At 44.5% G+C, this 19,022-nt stretch overlaps 1 protein-coding gene across 1 annotated transcript in view; it reads left to right on the forward strand.

Annotated features, from left to right (window-relative positions):
- Nucleotides 1-19,022, forward strand: part of CDC73 (cell division cycle 73) — a 128,859-nt gene that overhangs the window by 81,594 nt on the left and 28,243 nt on the right. The gene's annotated exons all lie outside the window — the stretch shown is intronic.

The following is a 19,022-nucleotide window of genomic DNA, read 5'->3' on the forward strand; positions in this document are numbered from 1 at the left end:
ACTTGAACGGGGCTCTACTCCATAAAAGCTTGTCATCAGAAACCTGTTAGTCTGTAATGTGTGCTGTGAAAGTCTTCAAAATTAAATCAGATCCTACAACAGTTGCCTGAATTTTATGTACTGTACATTGTGTAATATTAGACTGGTCCAAACAGTTTTATTTGGCTTGACACATGCCACAATTTGTAGATTTTTCATGCATTGATACCAAACAGTTCAGCACCACAAAGTAGGCAAATGACCTACTCTGGTCATTTGATATTTCAGATATAGCCATCGTAATGCATACCCAACATTACTAGGATAAGCATGTTCTTCATATAGTTCTTCCTGCTCTGCTGTTTTCCAGAAACCTCTCCTTTCATGTTAGAGCTTACTACGTCCATATTCATGCATTGCATGATGGTTTGGAGTTCATAATCTGAAGAACCAGTTATTCATTCTGTTTTGGTTATTAAAAAAATATTGTTCTCTATTGACATTATAGTGTAAATGCTCCTCACCCCAGTGAGCTAGCTACTTGTTGTTTTTTTAAAATGAAAGCTGAGAACTTCCTGGATTCCTGTCCAGCTGCCATAGAAATTGAGATATCATTTCAATAGTTGGGAATAGCAAAGGGTTTTTGAGTCAGTATGAGGAATTGATAGGCTCTCCTGCTGCTTTTCATGCTATAGCATAAGCAAAAAGCATGCATGTGTTGGGTGGGTCCTACCTAGCAGTTTCTCCTGGCACAAGGGGGAGGTGTGATCTCGTCTAATTCTCTCCGCCACTCCCCCCCCCCAACACACACTTCTGTCCCTGGTTATCACCTGATTCCCCTGTCTTCAATGTCTGGTCATCGTGATTTTTTGCTGTGTGAGTCCCCTGATCTTGGTTTAACCTTTTCCTGGATACAAATACTTGGTGGAGTGAGGGGAAGTACAGTAAAAATAAAAAAAGTTCCATCAGTAGAAATCTGGTAAGATACCACCTAATTGTAAGCTTGCAATGTTGTTGTTTGGTTTTTGTAATTATCGTTATCCCTTCTATCCACATCTATATCTATTTGTGAGGTAGCTTACAACTATAAGGATTCTAAAAATGGGAAAGAAATGTGATGAAACTGTAATAACAGCAACAAAATCAGGAAAAAGGTGATAATGTTTAAAATGTAATTGTATGCAGACTTAGGCCTTTCTTAAAATCCTGGAACAGCCACCATAAAACTAGGAAACCCATACTAAAAGAAATGTGGGAAACAAGGATAACCTGGAGTACCTAGAATAAAACACCGCATATGAGGGCAATTCTGTAAGGCATTGGAGAATTAAAAAAATGTATTTCCAAAAAGAATTGAAGTAAGTTCAGTTCCTGGCAAGCTTCTGTGTAGGGAAAATGTTCCAGTTCTCATACACCAATATAGAAGATGACTGCTGCCCATCAGTCTATGAAAATGCAGTATTACAGAAGATTTAAACTGGTAGGCAGGCTTAGACAGGATACCTATCAATTTTAAGAACACTTCATACAAGTGACACTAGTGTCATGTACATCCTAATACCGTGGTGGCGAACCTTTGGCACTCCAGATGTTATGGACTACAATTCCCATCAGCCCCTGCCAGCAGTAGTCCATAACATCTGGAGTGCCAAAGGTTCACCACCACTGTTGTACTTTTTTGAACACTAGATGTTATTTGATAGTGATCCTGTTAATGTAAACATATGAAATTAAGGATTACTATTGTTTTATAGTAAACCATAAATGGTTGGGACCAACAGTCTGTAATCACCTATAGTATTGATTCTTATGTAACCTTATTTGGCACACATACTTTAATCACAAACTTTTTAATTCAGCTTAAAACCTCCTGGAGGAATGAAGAAACATACTTGGTTTAACATCTCATCCTAACTGCTACATCAGCATACAATATGCATTAAATGACAACCGTCTGCATTTTAGAATCAGTTAGACCCAGCATTTTAAATGTTCAGTACCTCATTCTCCATTCACCTTAATAGGTCTCTTAGTGTAATATTCATTTGGAGAAATTGTTCATAAATAAACTTTCACAATGAGGAGAATTGAAATGCAAGTGGCAGAGAGGAGGAAACTGCCAAGGTTGACTATGATCTTAAATAAACATGAAGATTAATCTTCCGGGATTCTTATTTTAATACTGAAAAAGGACGTCTTCTCAATTTATCAGTAGATTATATGTAAAACATGACATGTGCATACATATTATAGCTTGCTTTGTGTTTTAAAATTGCAGGCTGGTATGCTTGCATAAATGTAGCCAATGATACAAAATCCCGCCCCCCTCCCCAATGTTATCATGGATTACTATGACTTCGAAAACATACCCTTGCATTTGAACAGTTCTCAAACCTTGACAATTTCCCGTCAAGGTTAATCAGAGGGAAAGGCAGGTGGACCATCTGGCCAGGAGTTCAAATTCAAAGGTGGCTTCAAATGTAGGCAGTTAAGTAAGTGCATAAGCACTGTACCCCCACCCTTAGAAGAATTCAATGGTATCTAATACCACAGAATTTTAGAGGAATCAGCAGGAACACACTCTTCCTTTTACACTCCCAGGAAAGGCCATGCCTCAGCATGCAAACCTGAATCCAAATTGGGTCTAAATAACCTGTTTCCTCCAAAACCACATGAGGTTGAATGGCTACCACCCTTTCGATCACCATACCCAAAAAGGGAATGATGACCACCAAGCTATAGTTGCTCAGGTCAGTGCGGGATTCTAGGTGTAAATAAATAAATCTTGGAATGCCTTCTTCATAAGAGGTCACCCAACCACCTCTTTCAAAGCAGGAGGAACTGCACCATTCTTCAAAGAGGTGTTTATTGCCTCTCAAGCCCATTTGACCAACCCAGCCTAGCTTGATACCAAAAGCAAGTGTAGAGGGGGGGGGGGCACACACTTCTGAGAAGCTTGTCTACTTCATCAGGCCTCAACTGAAAGTCATCTATACAGTAGGACCAGGCTGCATTCCAGTGGTATCCTGAGATTGAACTGCACCAGATGTGAAATCTAGGTCATGGTGGTGCAGATGATTTTATCTACAAAACACATCACAAAAGCATGACTGAAGGCTTCTGTGATTTCTTGGTCTACATTTTCAGGATCCTAGGCAAGAGCCCCTTCACAGCCTGGTAAGGCTGTGCTGGATGGTATTGTGTAGATGCAGCAGTGGCAGAGAAGGGAGCTCACTTTGCCACTGTTACTGTTGTGGTAATGTGCTCTTGCCTATCCTCTGTCAAATTCACTTCTGATACAATGAAGCATGTTTCATGGAGGTGGGGCTTTCCACTTTCTCAGTCAGGAGCAGGAAAACATCCTCATTGTTCCAAGAGAGAATTTTCCTTCCATTCTGTGTGTTGCTACTGAGCAGACAGGCGGTCTTCTCTGGAGCAGCTTCTGAAACACAACAGTAATATCAAAGCATCAAGAAGGATCAAGCTTTCTCATTCTGAGCCTTAACATAGTTCAGCAATGTTAAAAAGCAAAAGAAAGCCTAACTAGCTCCCATGTTTCATGGAAACAGTCCTATTTCTAGGAAGGGTTATGGCAGAGTTTTAGGGTTAAAAGTAATTATTTCTGCATTTCTACTTCATTTAGCCTTGCAAATGGAACACCCTGGGGACTCTGAACTGGGTTGAAAGACAGTATAAAATCATTTTAAATAAATAAAAATAAAGACAGCAAGAGAGATCAGAATTTATACTGCACGCTTTTGGGAGCAGTGACCTGAAATTTGTGTTTGTTACTGAGTATAGCACTAAGCTTGTGTTGGTGTCATTCATTTAGCATCATCAGCTGTTCATGTGGAATTAAAATTAAAATATTCCTGCACTATACAACCCATGACACTTTTTGTTGACATGAACACATGAGGATTTCATATTCCTTATCAGACATTTATTTTGAAATCAGGAAGAAATTGAGGAGAGTGATGAGCTGCAGTCAAAGCTCTGCTCGTGACCTGAATTCAATCCCAATGGAAGTTGGTTTCATGTAGCTGGCTCAAGGTTGACTTGGTCTTCCATCCTTCCAAGATTGGTTAAATGAGTACCCAGCGTGCTGGGGGGAAAGTGTACATGATTGGGGAAGGCAGTGGCAAACCACCCCATAAATAGAGTCTGCCTAGTGAATATTGTGATGTGACATCACCCCATGGGTAAGCAATGACGTGGTGCTTGTACAGGAGACTGACTACCTTTACCATTACTACAGGATATTTAGGTCAAAGGGTCTGTGCCAAGGCTCTCCAACCCTGTTGAATCTTCTGGCTGTTCTGGAGCTTTGAGAAGGTATGGCCCAACCACAAATGGCTGCCATGTGAGATGGGACCAATCACAAAATGACTGCCTTTGGGGAAAATTTACAAACGCTGGTTGGTTCTAAGCCAACCATTTTCAGGATGATGTTTCCTGGGGCCTTCTAAAGTACTTCGTGTTATACTGAAATAGAAAAAATCTGATACTGACCCTTTGCTTGGAGGAAGAAACAAGTGAGTACCAGTAAACATATTAGTGTGCACCATGGCTGTGGCATTGAGTATCATTGGTCCATTCTGTTCTAATTCATTATTCCCCCACCCTTTCTCCCCTAATGGGAACCCAAAGCACCTTACATCTTACTCCTGTCCTCCATTTTATCTTCACAGCAACCTGTGAAATAGGTTAGGTTGAGAAAGTGTGGCTGTCCCAAAGTCACCCAGCGAGTTTTCATGGTGTGAGAGGGTATGTGAACCTGGTCTCCCAGATATTAATTTGACACTTTTGACCAGTGTACCACACTTGTTTGCTTGATTTGTTTGTTTTACTAATTGTTCAATGTTCCTGTGAAATAGTTAATTTTCTTGAACTTTTCTGCCTAGAGTTGTCTCCAGACGATAAGAACTCATTAGATTCCTGTAGTCTCAACATGCATCATGGTACATTTTGTTGTTCTCACACAGTGACTGTAGAGAAATGGCTTCTCCCCTTCCTTTTCTTCTCCCCCTTCTCCAACCAGGCATCCTAGGACTCAGATTGGAGGGCAGAAAATGCAGTGTGCCTGGCAACACGGGTAGAGGGCACCAAAAGGGGTGGTATTATAAAAAGCAGGCAGAAACCTGGGAGAGGGTTCTTTGGTTCTCTGGTTGTCTGCTGTTCTTGGTTGTTAAGAGAGAAGGGCCGTGTGCTCAGCCTAGAGATGTGAGTTCTCCATGAGTGGTAACTGTTCAAGCTGAGGACCTACCCTGCTTTCGAACATCTAGTAGGCAGGGTATGTGTCAGAGAAAGGGAAAGGGGATTTGCGGTTTGTCTCCTTTTATTTGTTTTTCCTTGCGTTACCTCGTGTGTTGCCAAAGAGTTCTTATGATTGTTTTCTGTTAATAAATACTTATTTTTCAAACCTTACAAAAGTTCTCTGTACCACGTATGCCACCCCCCGGTCTGGGACACACTATGTGAATAAGAAACTGAGACAGAGGCCTTGTAACCAGAAGAGGAAGCTGGGAAATCCTGGTCTTTCCCAGTGGGGAGTCCTCAAAGGATCAGGTGGTGGCAGCATACCCTGGGAGAAGATAGCCCTCCCCAAGGGAAAGTTGATAACCCCTGGGAGAGTGCAGAGCACAAAATAGGACCTGCCAGCCATAAGCAAACCCGTTTCGCCTCAGTGACCATAAAAAATTCTTGCAAACCACTGGTTTTTATTCATGATGTAGCTTTGCTCCTTAGTAATATTCTGTAACTGAGTATGGGAATAATTTCCATGTTAGGATAGACCTATACTTTTCTTGTTCAGCATGGGTTAAAAAATGTTTCCATAACAAAATAATTTCTGGCATTGTCGGTTGAAAGTGGTGCCTCCACCACATTTAAACAAGCCTCTTGCTTGACTCAAATCACAAAATTGGCATTTGAGTAAGAATTGGATCAATGCCTCTGTGTAGCTGGACTTCCTTTCAGTAAATATAAAAGCATGTTTGCTATTCATAATCAGTTGTTCCAAATTTAAATGTATGTGCTTCCTCTTACAATGCAAGGAAGACTTGGGTTTTTAAACTACTCTGAGCATGTCAGCTCATTGGCTAACCCTTTATTTCTGTCTCTGTGCCAGTCTGAGGTGCAGATTTGTAGCATGATAATTAATGTTTGCGATAATCTCATTTCCTGTTATACCACAAGGATTTTGTGAATTAATTTTAAAGCATACATAATATAGTGACAATCTAGGGATGGCCACAAGTGTCACTGTTGCCTTCTGGATTTTTCTTTCCAAGAAGTTCTATTGCTTAGTGTATTGTTCACCCTCCCTTTTGTTGATCAGTAGCAAAGAGCAATATCACTATTTACACAGGTTCAAACAGGGAGAGGAACCCACACTGCTTTTGCTCCTAGACTAGATTGCAGCTTTGTAAATAGCAATAGCAAGTGATCTTTCAGGGTAATTTTTACAAAACTTGAGTACTTTTTTTGTAAGGTATAAATTTGTGAAGAGGGGTGCTCATAACTAGTATGAGCTAGTAATTTATAAGTATTAGGACTAAACTAGTAACATTTATGGAGTTCCTTCAGAGGTTGCTGGGTTGCCAGCAAAACTTATCCCAACTGTCTTTCCTCTGTACGTAGACTTCAATGATATTTATTTAAAAGGTGCATCTTTTTCATTGATGTCTGGTCATATATTTTTCCACAGTAAAGAGATCATTTTTCAGTGGGGATTCAACCCTACCCTTTTATAGCCTGTGTGCGTGTATACGTATACATGTTTTTGGTGACCTTGCCTTCTCTCTCTTTTGCTTTTGTGCCAACTTCCACCATAAACCATCTGATTACTTCCTCCATTTTGAAATCAAATCTCCTCCCCCTGAGCCAGCATTAAAATTGTATAAATGTTCTTATTCCAATGCAGGGGGGAGGAAGGCAAGTTCAATGTAGTTGGTACCCTTCAGCTTCTTCTTAACTCTAAGATCCCAGAGAAGCATGCTTCCCATTATACTGACAACTGGTTTGCATACTCCTCTGCCACTGGACTGGTTTGCATACTCCTCTGCCACTGGACTGATACTCACCAGTCCTAGCAGTAGTGCTTCATGCCTGTCAGAAATGCTTCTCTCTCATTCTAAAAGGAACTGCGACTTTATGAAGCTTTGATTTGGCACAGCAGGGAAGAAGAGGCCAACCTGCAGCTGCGCTGCATATTTCAAAGCATTTTTTTAAGCAAGAGAAAATTAAACTCTTATTCAGCACAGTAGTGATTTATACGCTTACATGCATTGCTTAATAATATGAGGTGGTGGATTTTTTAAAAATGGACTACTGACCAAGAACTTCAAAGTGTGCTTTGATCAGTGTATATATTAATCATAGTGACAGTTCCATGTGCATACCACACACTAAACATTTCTGAAAGCAATGATGTATTTCCTTGTATGCATAATCATTACTTTAGTTTGTATGGCTGTCTGTGCTATCCTTGCTTTCACTCTCCCTTGAGAACTATCTAAGTCTGCACTATAGAATTTCATCATTATTAAGCAAAAATCTCAAAAGGGGGGGGGGGTTCTGCTGCATCCCCAAACACATGCTTGTTTCTAATATTTATATTGAATTTGTGGAACTTGTATTTTGCAAGAATAATGTGATTCAGTGTGTCCACTATCTGTTGTGAAACTGGGAGGCTCCATTGATTAAATAAAATTTTTGTCTTCTTGTTGACAGTGGTAGTTTTCAGGACATGTGTGATGAATCTTGCAGCAGGTAGAGACAGGAGTGCCAGAATGTACGGTATGAGTGACAGGCTGGCAGTGGGCAGAGTTTTACAGGTGCTTAGACCGGATTTGAGAAAAGTTCAACTCTGAGTTCCAGAAATAACAGACATGTTTTAGTGTCTGAAAGAAATCTGTTGTTTTGACTGGAGGTAAGACTGTTGAGAGACAGTCCCTAACTCTAGGCAGGAGGGGAATTTCCTTCTAGGAAGAATTCCTAACCCAAGTTCCTGGAACAGAGCTACTCAGTCTTCTCAGAGCTACTCAGAGCTACTCAGTCAGAGTGGGTAGAACTAAGGGAACTGGCAGGGAAAGGTTGTATCAGAGAAGGGCCATTTTCTTGTCAGAAAGATAAATCATGCTGTATGTGTGAGAGATATTTCCCATTCCTAGTTCTGCAGTAGGATTTACTTCAAATGCTATGAGATAATGCTAAAGTTTGAAGAGGGAAGAAAGTGATGAAATACACCTTTCCATATAGTTAGCAAGGCACCTGAGTTACCATGTGAACCTCTGGTTGATAACTGAAAATATTTTCTGAAATGCCTTGAAAGTCCATCATATTTCACAAGCATTAAGAACTCTATGACAAACTGACATCATTTCTAAAAGCCAGCTACCATCTGTGCTGAACTTTGAAATCACTTTAGTATCAGTAAATAAAAACTGTCTTTTTCTATGCTGACTATCTAATTCTCTGAAGTTGTTAATAAAATACTATACTTTAATTGTTAAACTTTTAAAAAAGGCTCCTTATGTGGTTGTCTGAAGTAAAAGAGAGAGGGGGTGGGGAAGGGAGAAATCACCTTAGTTCTCTAAACTGGTTCAGTTAAACATTTGTTTTAAAGTGATACAGGGTGGGACAACTAACAAGAAACACTATAAAGGTGTGTATATGTGTATATGTCTACGCACGCACACATGCACGCACGCACGGACAGAGAGCGAGAGACCAACAGTGAAAAAAAAAGATCTTAGGAGATTGAGGGAACATTAATTGCCTTTAGATACTGGGAAGTAGGAGAATTTTCCTCACATGATCCCTGGTCTCACAACATGCTTTAGTGTATCCAGTGAATGAATTGATTCTTTGTCTATCTCTGGATGACAACTTCCCCCAATTATAGCAGCTCCGCTCTGTTGCAAGTTTTTGAAGTAGTGTGAATCTCTTCTGCATGGCTAACTTTAGAAGACTACAGCATCTTAGAAAGTTAATCAGAATTCTGCCAGCTATCTCAACAACACATTTTTGTTCTCCATAGAATCTCTCACAAGCCAAGTGCAGACAAATGCTTTCCGATCTCTCTTAGCGCTGGCTAAGATAATGGATGCATTGTCTTCATTTGGCCTTAAGTCTAGAATTCAAAGTGGCCAACTCAGTGGTGGGATTCAGCAGGTTCGCACCACTTCGGCAGAACCAGTTATTAAAATGGTACTTGTTAACAAACAGTTGTTAAATTATTTGCATCCCACCACTGGGGCCACCGCCTTCTGTTGAGCGTAGTGGGTCATGGAAATCATATTATTCCAGTCTTGTTCTTTGGAACTCCATCTCTGGGAAGGTTCATCTGTGACTTTCTATTATTGACTTCTGCCAACAGGTGAAGACTTGTTTTGTTTTGTTCGGCATATCCCAATAGTCGTTACTGGCCTTCTTCCTTGGTTTAATGTGCTTTTATATGTTGTCACTGAATTATTGTATATGTACTTTATTATAAATGTTTCTTAATGTTGGAATGTTTTAAAGTATTAACCTCTGCTTTGAGGACCCTATTTGTATTGGAAAAGCAGTATAGAAATATTTTAAATAAGTCACCTATGCAGTCCAGACCAGTTTTCCACTATCAAATGGAATGTGTTTTGTAGAAAGTGTTTATGGAACCAACTAGCAAGTGTTACAGCAGTTCTGCCAGTGAGATGGGGAGTGATGTCTTCCTAGCCCTATATGTCTGTCAGGACCTATGTGAGCAAATCACATCAACTGGGATTACAACAGCGTGACCCAACAGACTGTCTCTGCACATGACAGTTCTCTTAGAGGCGGAGACCCTCTCGGTGGGTGGAAATCTCAGGGAGGCAGGATCAGAAACGTCACTTCCTGTTCAGGCTAGGACTCCAATTATCTCCAGTTCTATTTCCTGCCTGATCAGGGAGTGCACGGATCCTTTGGACTCCTTAGCTTTCTACCAAAAAAATCTTTCTCATGTCTTCTTTCGTGAGTTTTTCTTTCTCCCTTTTGTTACCCTTGTATTCCCGTTAGAGTGTGTGTGTGTGTGTGTGTGTGTGTGCGCGCGTGCGTGTGTGTGTGTGTGTGTGTGTGTGTAGGCTTGGTGAGTTTCTTACTCCCCCTGCTCCTCCCTTCCCGCCCAATTCTCCGTTCCCGCCAAAATGGTGGATCAAAACGTCTCCCTTCCTAGGGATACCTTCCATTGGGTGGGGGGGGGCGCAGAAGTCATTAGGGCTTCTTCCAAGAGGAAGGGGTATTTCCTCCCCAGCTGCCGCGCCTCCTCCTCTGGAGCTTCAGCCACAGTCAGCAAGACTGCCTTGCAGGCAGCCAACAGTTCGGTGTGCCGCTTAGGCTCAGCAGCCGACAGAAAATGCACAGGCGCAGACATCCAGCCAGAGCCTCCCGCGAAGCAGGGGAAGCTAGCGCCCTCATACGTGCTGCCAGAAGACTCTCATGCGGGCTCAGAGGGACACTCCTCAGAGGATCGCCTAGCAGGGAACTTTCTGAGCGGCAGTTCCAACGCACGTTCGTCCTTCTTTTCACGCAGGCAAGTCCATTCAGGCAGAAGGGGGGAGGGATTCCCCCAACTCAGAGAGACGACTGGCCCGTCATTCTTCTACTAGGAAATGGCAGTCCTTTCCTCCCCTGAAATTCCAGCATCCCAGAGGGCCATTGAGGAACACATTGAGTGCTACCTCCAGGGCAGGGGATTCAGGATAATTGGTAGTCCACCTCCCTCTAATGCACCAACTCTGCCTTCTCCACTCCAAGGGCATACTAGGGGTTACCTAGGTCCCCAGAGCATGCGCTCCCTCACTCCTCAGTAGGAGGAGTAGACAGCCTTGCGGAAGGGCTGGACCCCAATTCCTTAGAGCGCCTTCTAATAGTGAGGAACTATGAAACCCAGGGCAGGGGGTCAAGGGTTACTGGTAGTCCACCTCCCTCTAACGTACCAACTTTGCCTGCTCCGCTCCAAGGGCACACTAGGGGTTACCTAGGTCCCCTGAGCATGCGCTCCCTCACTCCTCAGCAGGAGGAGCAAACAACCGCACGGAAGGGCTGGATCCCACTTCTTTAGTGCGCCTTTCTGATTATTTATTTATTTATCAAATTTATAAACCGCCCACCCCCGAAGGGCTCTGGGCGGTGTACACTGAGCCAATCTATGACCTCTTCCTCTCAACAGTCCTTAGGAGTTTTCAACTAAGAGGACCTGGAACTCCTCTTTGCCAAACTGTGGCAGCTCTGGAGTCACAGGAGTCCGAGACTCCTCTACCCTCCGGCAGAAGTGCGGCATCTATATATATAAACCTTTAATGGCATAATTAAAACAGCAGCAATATACCAGAAAAATGGCGACCTCAGTGTAATGATACAATCTCCAGTACAGTTATAACCGTTTGCTGATGACAGAGCACAAAAAGTTAGCCAACGCTTCCAATACACTTGCAGAACCACAATCCAACATCGTTACCACAATTGATAGATTAATATTATCAATGGGGGGTTTTAACCACGGGTTTAGATATTTATTCCTGGCTAAACTGTGTAACGGACAGTGTAATATCACGTGTTGGATTGATTCTTCGTAAGCTGAACTGCAGGGACAAAATCTTTCATTAAAAGGCACTTTCTGTATTCTGCCCTGAGTGGTAGCTGAAGGGAGAATATTGCACCTGGCAAGGGTCAGGGCTCGTCGCAATTTGGGTTCTAAGACCAAATGGAAATACTTGGCCATGGTATAGGGTTTTAATGGTATACCCAAGTGCAAGGGAGAGCAGCTTTTATTAGCCTGCTGCATCAGGTGACTATACTCGAGATCATACAATCTCTTTTTGATAGTCAGCTTTAGCTCATTGGCATTCATTAAAACCAATGCATCCAAGGATAGACCCATTTCATGGATTTTCGCCTCAACAAAGGACCACCACTCGGTTTTGGCTATGAAAGAAAGAGCCTGGTAGGTAAAACTTTTGTGACAGTTGTTAAAGCACAATCGTATCCAGAATTGGAAGGTCATGCACCATGCTCTTGTATGGAGTAGATGTTGGCCCACCTCCAAACAGACCGCAGCATATGGGACTGAGTGAGGTAAGCCGAGTATACTATAGAGAAAGCATGACTGAACTCTTTCCATATCGCAGCTCCATGCTTGTATCCACAGTGGGATTCCGTATAGTAATTGCATGGTGATTTTAGCATTAAATGCCTAGTGTGGCATCTAACACCTTAGGCTGTACTAAGGCAGCAAGACCTTCTTCCCACAGGATAAGCCTCCCAAGCCCACCCTGCCTTTGCCGGAATATTTATTAAGAGGTTTAGGAAGGAATGGGAGACCCGGCCTCCAACAAATGCCTCTGATCTAATGCACGCAAGCATTATGTGGTGCCCGAGTTGTGGAAGAGTTCCTTCAAGTCACATTAGTAGATACCTCCGTGGTGGCTGTTCAATCCTCAGGATTGTCTTCCAAGGACGGGGAGGGCAACCTCAAGGATCCCTTCTATAAAAGATCTGAGGCTGCGCTCAGGTGCTCCCATTAGTCCTCGCCTTGGTCATGAAGACCATTGATCCGACCTCCACCGTAGCCAGAGCCACCCTAGTTGGCTATACCACGTCATGGGAATTCTACCCCCCAAAGCCCGGGCATCAGGGGCAGTCTGGAAATTGTTAGAATAGCAGATCTTACATAGCGGATCCCATGGCCTCCATTGTGGTTGCACAGAAAAACGCTTGGCTAAGGACCTGGTGGGCGGACAATCAGTGACTATTGGGACTGCCTACTCTTCCGGGGGGGCGGTGTAGACCGTTTGGTAAGGAACTTGACGACATCTTAGTGGAAACCAAGACCATATAAAAGACCATGCCCTAGTCCATTCGTCTAGAGAGCTCCCCCTCCTGGTCCAGAACAATGCCCTACCAGGGAAAATCAGAACTGCGAACTGGCAACCTAAAGGTTCCTGTGTAGGAGGGGTGAGTTCAGATCCCAGTACTAAATGGACAAGGCTCCTAGGACGGAAGTCACTCCTCGATACTGACTCCTGTGATTCACCGGTAGGAGCTCACCTTCTCAACTTCGGGCTCAGTGGAGAGGAGACCACATCATTGCGTGGACCAAGAGGAAGTGTCCTTAGTCTGCACTATAGAATTTCATCACCTTCCTCCATTCAACTTCTCCCTCTCTTCAATCGGTTCCAGACCAGAGAAGGTGGTCAGTACTTGTGCCGCCGTTGATCGTCTCCTGACCATCCAGGCCATAGAACCAGTACCACCATCAGAGAAGGCCTCCGTCCACTATTCACACTCTCATTGTGCCGAAGGCGAACGGAGACTGGCGGGCATTCCTCAATCGTAGTATTGAGCACAAGTACATCCACCTGAAGAGTTCAAGATGGAATCCCTGAGGCTCATCACCAAAGCTCTTTGCCCAAGAGACGTCCTCATTTCACTAGACCGCATGGAGGCTTATCTACATATATCTATTCGACAGTCTCACACAGCCCAAGGGTCTTTTCGAATTTTGCTCCTAGGCCCCATTATACTCCTGTGCCAACAGGGAGTACACATACACCTCTATTGGACGATCTACTATAAGATCCAAATCTGCATCAGCAGCACTTCAGGACCTACGTCTGACCATGCAGGTCCTACAAGACCATGGTTCCTTGTGATCCTGGGAAAGATCCATCTGCAACCTACCCAACAGCTCATTCACCTAAGGGTAACGATCGACACCATAAAGAACACCTATTATTGCCAGAGGTCAAGATCCAGAGGGTCATCACGATGGTGTCCACGGTGATAAGATCCAAGAACGGTTTCCCCTTCTCTTCCTGTCCAAACTTCTAGGAGTCATGTCAGTCACATTCGACATGATTCAGGGGAACAGATTTCACTCCAGAGGACGGCAGCTCCTCCTCCAACCTCACCAGTGGGGACCCTTCGGAAACTGGACAGGTCCCTCGACATTCCTCAGTCTCTCAAACAGAGCTCTGATGGAGGAAATGCAGGACCGTTTTGACACTGGGCAAGGTCTTTTCAACAAGTCCTCTGTGCAGATCTTCATAGACTCGAGCCTCCAGGGCTGGGGAGCCACTTTGGTGGAGGTATTCACGCAGGGCAGGTGGTCCAAACCAACCTCCTCTCCTTCCATCAACATACTAGAGATGCGAGCTGCCTTCATGCCCCTACAACATTCAAACAGAAGGTGAATGGCAAACATGTGCTTGTCTGAACTGACATCGTAGTGAACAAGACCTTCCTAAACCATCAAGGGAGATCACATTCAGCTGGCCTTCACAAGGAAGCAAAGAAGATTCTTACCTGGGCAGAGGGGAATGTCCTGAGCATCCAGGCCGAACACGTCAAGGGAAACTCAACCTGAGCGTCGACTGGCTGTGTCGGCATCCTGTCTCCCCAGCAGAGTGGTCATTCAACAGGTCAGTGTTCCTTCAGTTCACCTCTCACTTCGGCACCCCGATGGTGGATCTCCTTGCCACAGCAGAAAGCGCGCAAGTCCTGACCTTCCTCTCTAGGCTCATTCATCCTGGGGCACAGGAAGTAGATGTTTAGATTGCCCGTGGCCTCGGTACCTTCTCTACACCTTCCCTCCAATGCCGGTAATACCAAGGCTACTAAGACACATCCGGGCCGAAAAGGAAGAGGTCATCCTAGTCGCCCCATACTGGCCCAGGAGACTGTGGTTCTCCGCAATAATGGAAATGGCAGTATCTCCTTCATCCCATCTTCCAGGGCTGCCAGATCTTCGGTCCCAGGGTCCTCTTCGTTATCCCGACCCAGTATGACAGTGTCTGACCATCTGGCTGTTAGGCAGGGAACATTAAGGCGCAAAGGCTACTCCGAAGACGTCATTGATACCATGCTGGCCTCCGGCAGACCTTCCACTGTGAGGTTATAAATTTCCACATGGAAGTCATTCTTGAACCGGTCCTGGGGACAGCTGTGGGATCCAAGTAATCTCCTTGACCTCAGTCCTAAAATTTCTGCAGGACGGATTCCAAATGGGTCTCAGGAGTGCCACTCTCAGACATTAGGTAGTGGCCTTGTCCACGGTTCGTTCCCAGTTCCAAGGTTTTTGGCTTAACGCAACACCCTGTGGTGTCACGTTTTTTTTTTAAATTAAATTTATAGGCCGCCTCATCCCCGAAGGGCTCGAGGCGGCTCACAACATAACTGTTTCCAGAACAGTAAAGCAATATAACATAAAATCTAACTCATTAAAATTCAGCAGTAATTAAAACATAAATACAGATTAAACAACAAGGTTGTGTAAAAACACATACACACAGGCGCCCGGTCTAAAGGCCAAAGGAGAAGGGAGGAGAGGCAGGGCCCAGGATGGAATCAGGGCCCTACCAGGATGGAAAAGGCAGCTTAGTTCCGGTTTCAGTGGGGGGCAATAGAACCGCGGCCAGCCCCTCCAAAAGCCCGGTGGAATAGCTGCGTCTTATAGGCCCTGCGGAATTCACCAAGGTCCCGCAGGGCCTGGACAGCTGGAGGTAGAGCATTCCACCAGGCAGGGGCCAGAGCTGTAAAGGCCCTGGACCGGGTCGAGGCCAGCCGCATCGTTGCAGGGCCAGGGATCACCAGCAGTTCTGCCGCAGTTGACCACAGCGGCCTATGTGGGACATAAGGGGTGATGCGGTCCCGTAGGTATGAGGGTCCCATGCCGCGTAAGGCCTTAAAGGTCATTACCAACACCTTGAAAACGATCCGGAACTCCACTGGGAGCCAGTGCAGGCGGCATAGCACAGGGGTGATATGATCTAGATCAGGGGTAGGGAACCTGCGGCTCTCCAGATGTTCAGGAACTACAATTCCCATCAGCCCCTACCAGCAAGGCCAATTGGCCATGCTGACAGAGGCTGATGGGAATTGTAGTTCCTGAACATCTGGAGAGCCGCAGGTTCCCTACCCCTGATCTAGATAATCACCACCTGTCAACAGCCGGGCCGCCGCATTCTGGACCAGCTTCAGCTTCCGGATCAGTCTCAAGGGAATGCCTGCGTAGAGCGAGTTACAGTAATCCAACCTTGAGGTGACCGTCGCATGGATCACAGTGGCCAGGTCGGACTGGGAGAGATAGGGAGCCAACCGCTGTGCCTGGCGAAGATGAAAAAATGCAACCCGGGTAACGTGGGCCACCTGGGCCTCCATTGATAATGAAGGGTTCAGGCGGACCCCCAGGCTGCAAGCCAGGGACATCGGGGCCAACGCAACCCCCTCCAAAACAGGCAGCTGGAATTCCCTCGGTCTCTCCCCCCGGCCCAGCCAGAGGACCTCCGTCTTCGTTGGATTAAGTTTTAACCTACTTTGCCTCAACCAACCAGCGACCGACTCCAAACAGTGCTGCAGAGCTGCAGGGGCAGAGGCCGCCCCCCTCTCCCTTTTCCTAAGGGGATTCAACAGCTGCAACCCCCTGTGCACCACAGGTTCCTATCTCAGCGCCTTCACACTGTCTTTTACAGCTCTCACCAATTTCCCCTTCTAATAGGTTCAGTCCATTCACTTGTGCTGGTTCCACATAAAAAAAGATTTTCCTGGTGGCAATTAACATCAGCCACAGAGCCTCGGAACTTAGATCCTGGTCAGCCAACCCAATTCTTGTGTATTCCATCAAGATAGAGTAGTATAATTGCCAGATCCTACTTTCAAACTTAAGGCCGCTTCTACCTTACACCTTCAGTGGAATAACATCTCTTCTCCTAAGTTGGGACAACATATGTCTATGGCAGTCATTAGCTCCGCCATCAACTGAATATAGTCGGAGCACACAAGTCCTCAACGTGCCAGTTCCTGGGGCATCACGGCCCACTCCAATAGGAGTGCAGCGACCAATGCAGCCCTTCGCAACTAGGCTTCTCTAGAGCAAATATATAGAGCAGCCATATGGGCCAGTTCTGCATCCTTGGTGAGGTACTACAAACTGCAGTCATGCAGAGTAGCCGAGACCGTCTTCGGACGTAGAGTGCTCAAGAACATATTGGAGGCTTAGCGATAGCCCACCCGATTGGGGACACTGCTTGGGGAGGTCCCACCGAGAGGGTTTCCGCCTCCAAGAGAATGGTCCATTGGTACTTACCGTGAAGGGGCCTTCTCTTGGTAGGCAGGAGACCTTCTCATCCCTCCCATGGCATCGCTAGCGCCCGGAATGTTCTCAGGTTGGTCCTGGTTAGGAAAACAGTTTTCCCCTATAGTTCCAGTCCCTCTGTGGGCCCTTAAACCTTTTCTGCTCCATGTTGATGGATGTTATGTTCCTGTTCTTCCTGTTCTATTTCTGTTTATAATTGTCTTTACCACTGCTCAGTCAGGAGCGAACTGGAGATAATTGGGGTCCTAGCCTGAACAGGAAGTGACGTTTTTGATCCTGCCTCCCTGAGATGGGGTGGAAATCACCCACCGATAAGGTCTCCTGCCTACCAAGAGAAGGCCCCTTCACGGTAAGTACTAATTGACCGTTTGCCGTGGTGTGTTTGTAACTTACGTCCTCACCACTGAGGAACTGGAACCTGAAATTCTTTTTATGAATGTATTCAACTTTGTCCTGATCTCATTGAAGGCCAAAGTATTTATCTCTAATGCTTTAAAATATTTTCAGGTTATTTTTCAATGTTACTAATAGTCCACGTTTCTCATTTGCAGTCAAGGTGAGTTACACAGGCTCAGTCAATTCAATCAACACATGGGACACTAAATAAATAATGCAGAAGGATTAGGGTTGTAGAACCAACCAGAAGTCTAAAAACATAACTGAAGCAAAGCATAAGTATTAATATGACACATTAAATGATTCAAAATTCCATAACAGGTCTAGCTTCAATAACATAGAACACAATCCCTAATAATTTTTTCAAGTAACTTTTGTGAATCATAAAGCATAGTGCAACTCTATTGCCTGAGTAGAAAAGCCCTCTTGAATAATTCAGTTTTGCATAGGTTGCAGAAAGCCAGGAGATTGAGAACCTTCCTGACCTCCTGAGTCAGGTCATTCCACAAGATGCGTGCCACAACAGAGAAATGGTGTGTACAGGCAATTGTTGATTTTGCTCATTTGCAAGTTCTCTCCTGTTGAGGATGCTGCTCCGGTGAGCAAAGGCTTTACAACTATGTATGTATGTTTGTCATTTCATCCTGTTTGGAAGGGTCGCTTCTTCCCACACAGTATACATGCAAGCTGTGAATAGAGTTAATTCTTTTCCCACAGAGCTGGAAAGGGACAGGGCTTGCATACCTCCCTTAAGGGAAAAGTAGTACTATATTCAGTTGGAATAACTGTGTAGTGTTCATATTTTCCTTTCCCACAGTGCTTTTGTCGCAGTCTTCATCTACAAGGGATAAGCAAAATTTTCCATGTTGATTTCTGGCCTCTCTTTTTAGGCTTCTGAATTGTGGCACTCATATATAGATCATGTTGCAATGGCTTTGTTCTAGTTCTGCTTCTTCATGGTTTATCTCTTTTATACATTGTGAAAAAGGGAAGATAATGTTCTTTGATTAGGTTCTGGTGCAGTGAAAGGTGTGGAGTAACTAAATGCATGCAGCCAGTCCCTCTGTATCTTGGCAAGAACTGAAGAACTGATTGTCCTAATTGTGAATATTTGGCATATCAAAAGAGAGATGTGTGGGGGTGGGGGAGAAATTCATTCACTAGCAAGCTCCAAAATTAAAGAAGTACCCTATGCTGTTACTGCTTGTGCTGTAATTATTTTGGAGGGAAGAATCATGCTGTCTGGAATGTTTACTCCCCTTCTGGGAGTTGTATTGTGCCCATCTTGTCAAAATGTGTGATTGTTCCCTTTCATATCAATTCAAACAAAAAATAAACACAACTTAGGAAGAGCGCTTTGTGTTGCATAAAATTCAAACTTCTGATCAGCATGAGCAAAGAACAAGTATGCTGTTATACGCAAAATACGCCAGCAGGGACTGGGAAAAGATAATACACACCTGTCTGAATTTTCATCTTAGTAAGGGTAATTAAAAGAAAATTGGACTCTGTCCATCACTGTTTGTTGTAT

Source organism: Sphaerodactylus townsendi, linkage group LG05 (genome assembly GCF_021028975.2).
Source record: "Sphaerodactylus townsendi isolate TG3544 linkage group LG05, MPM_Stown_v2.3, whole genome shotgun sequence".
Taxonomy (NCBI): domain Eukaryota; kingdom Metazoa; phylum Chordata; class Lepidosauria; order Squamata; family Sphaerodactylidae; genus Sphaerodactylus; species Sphaerodactylus townsendi.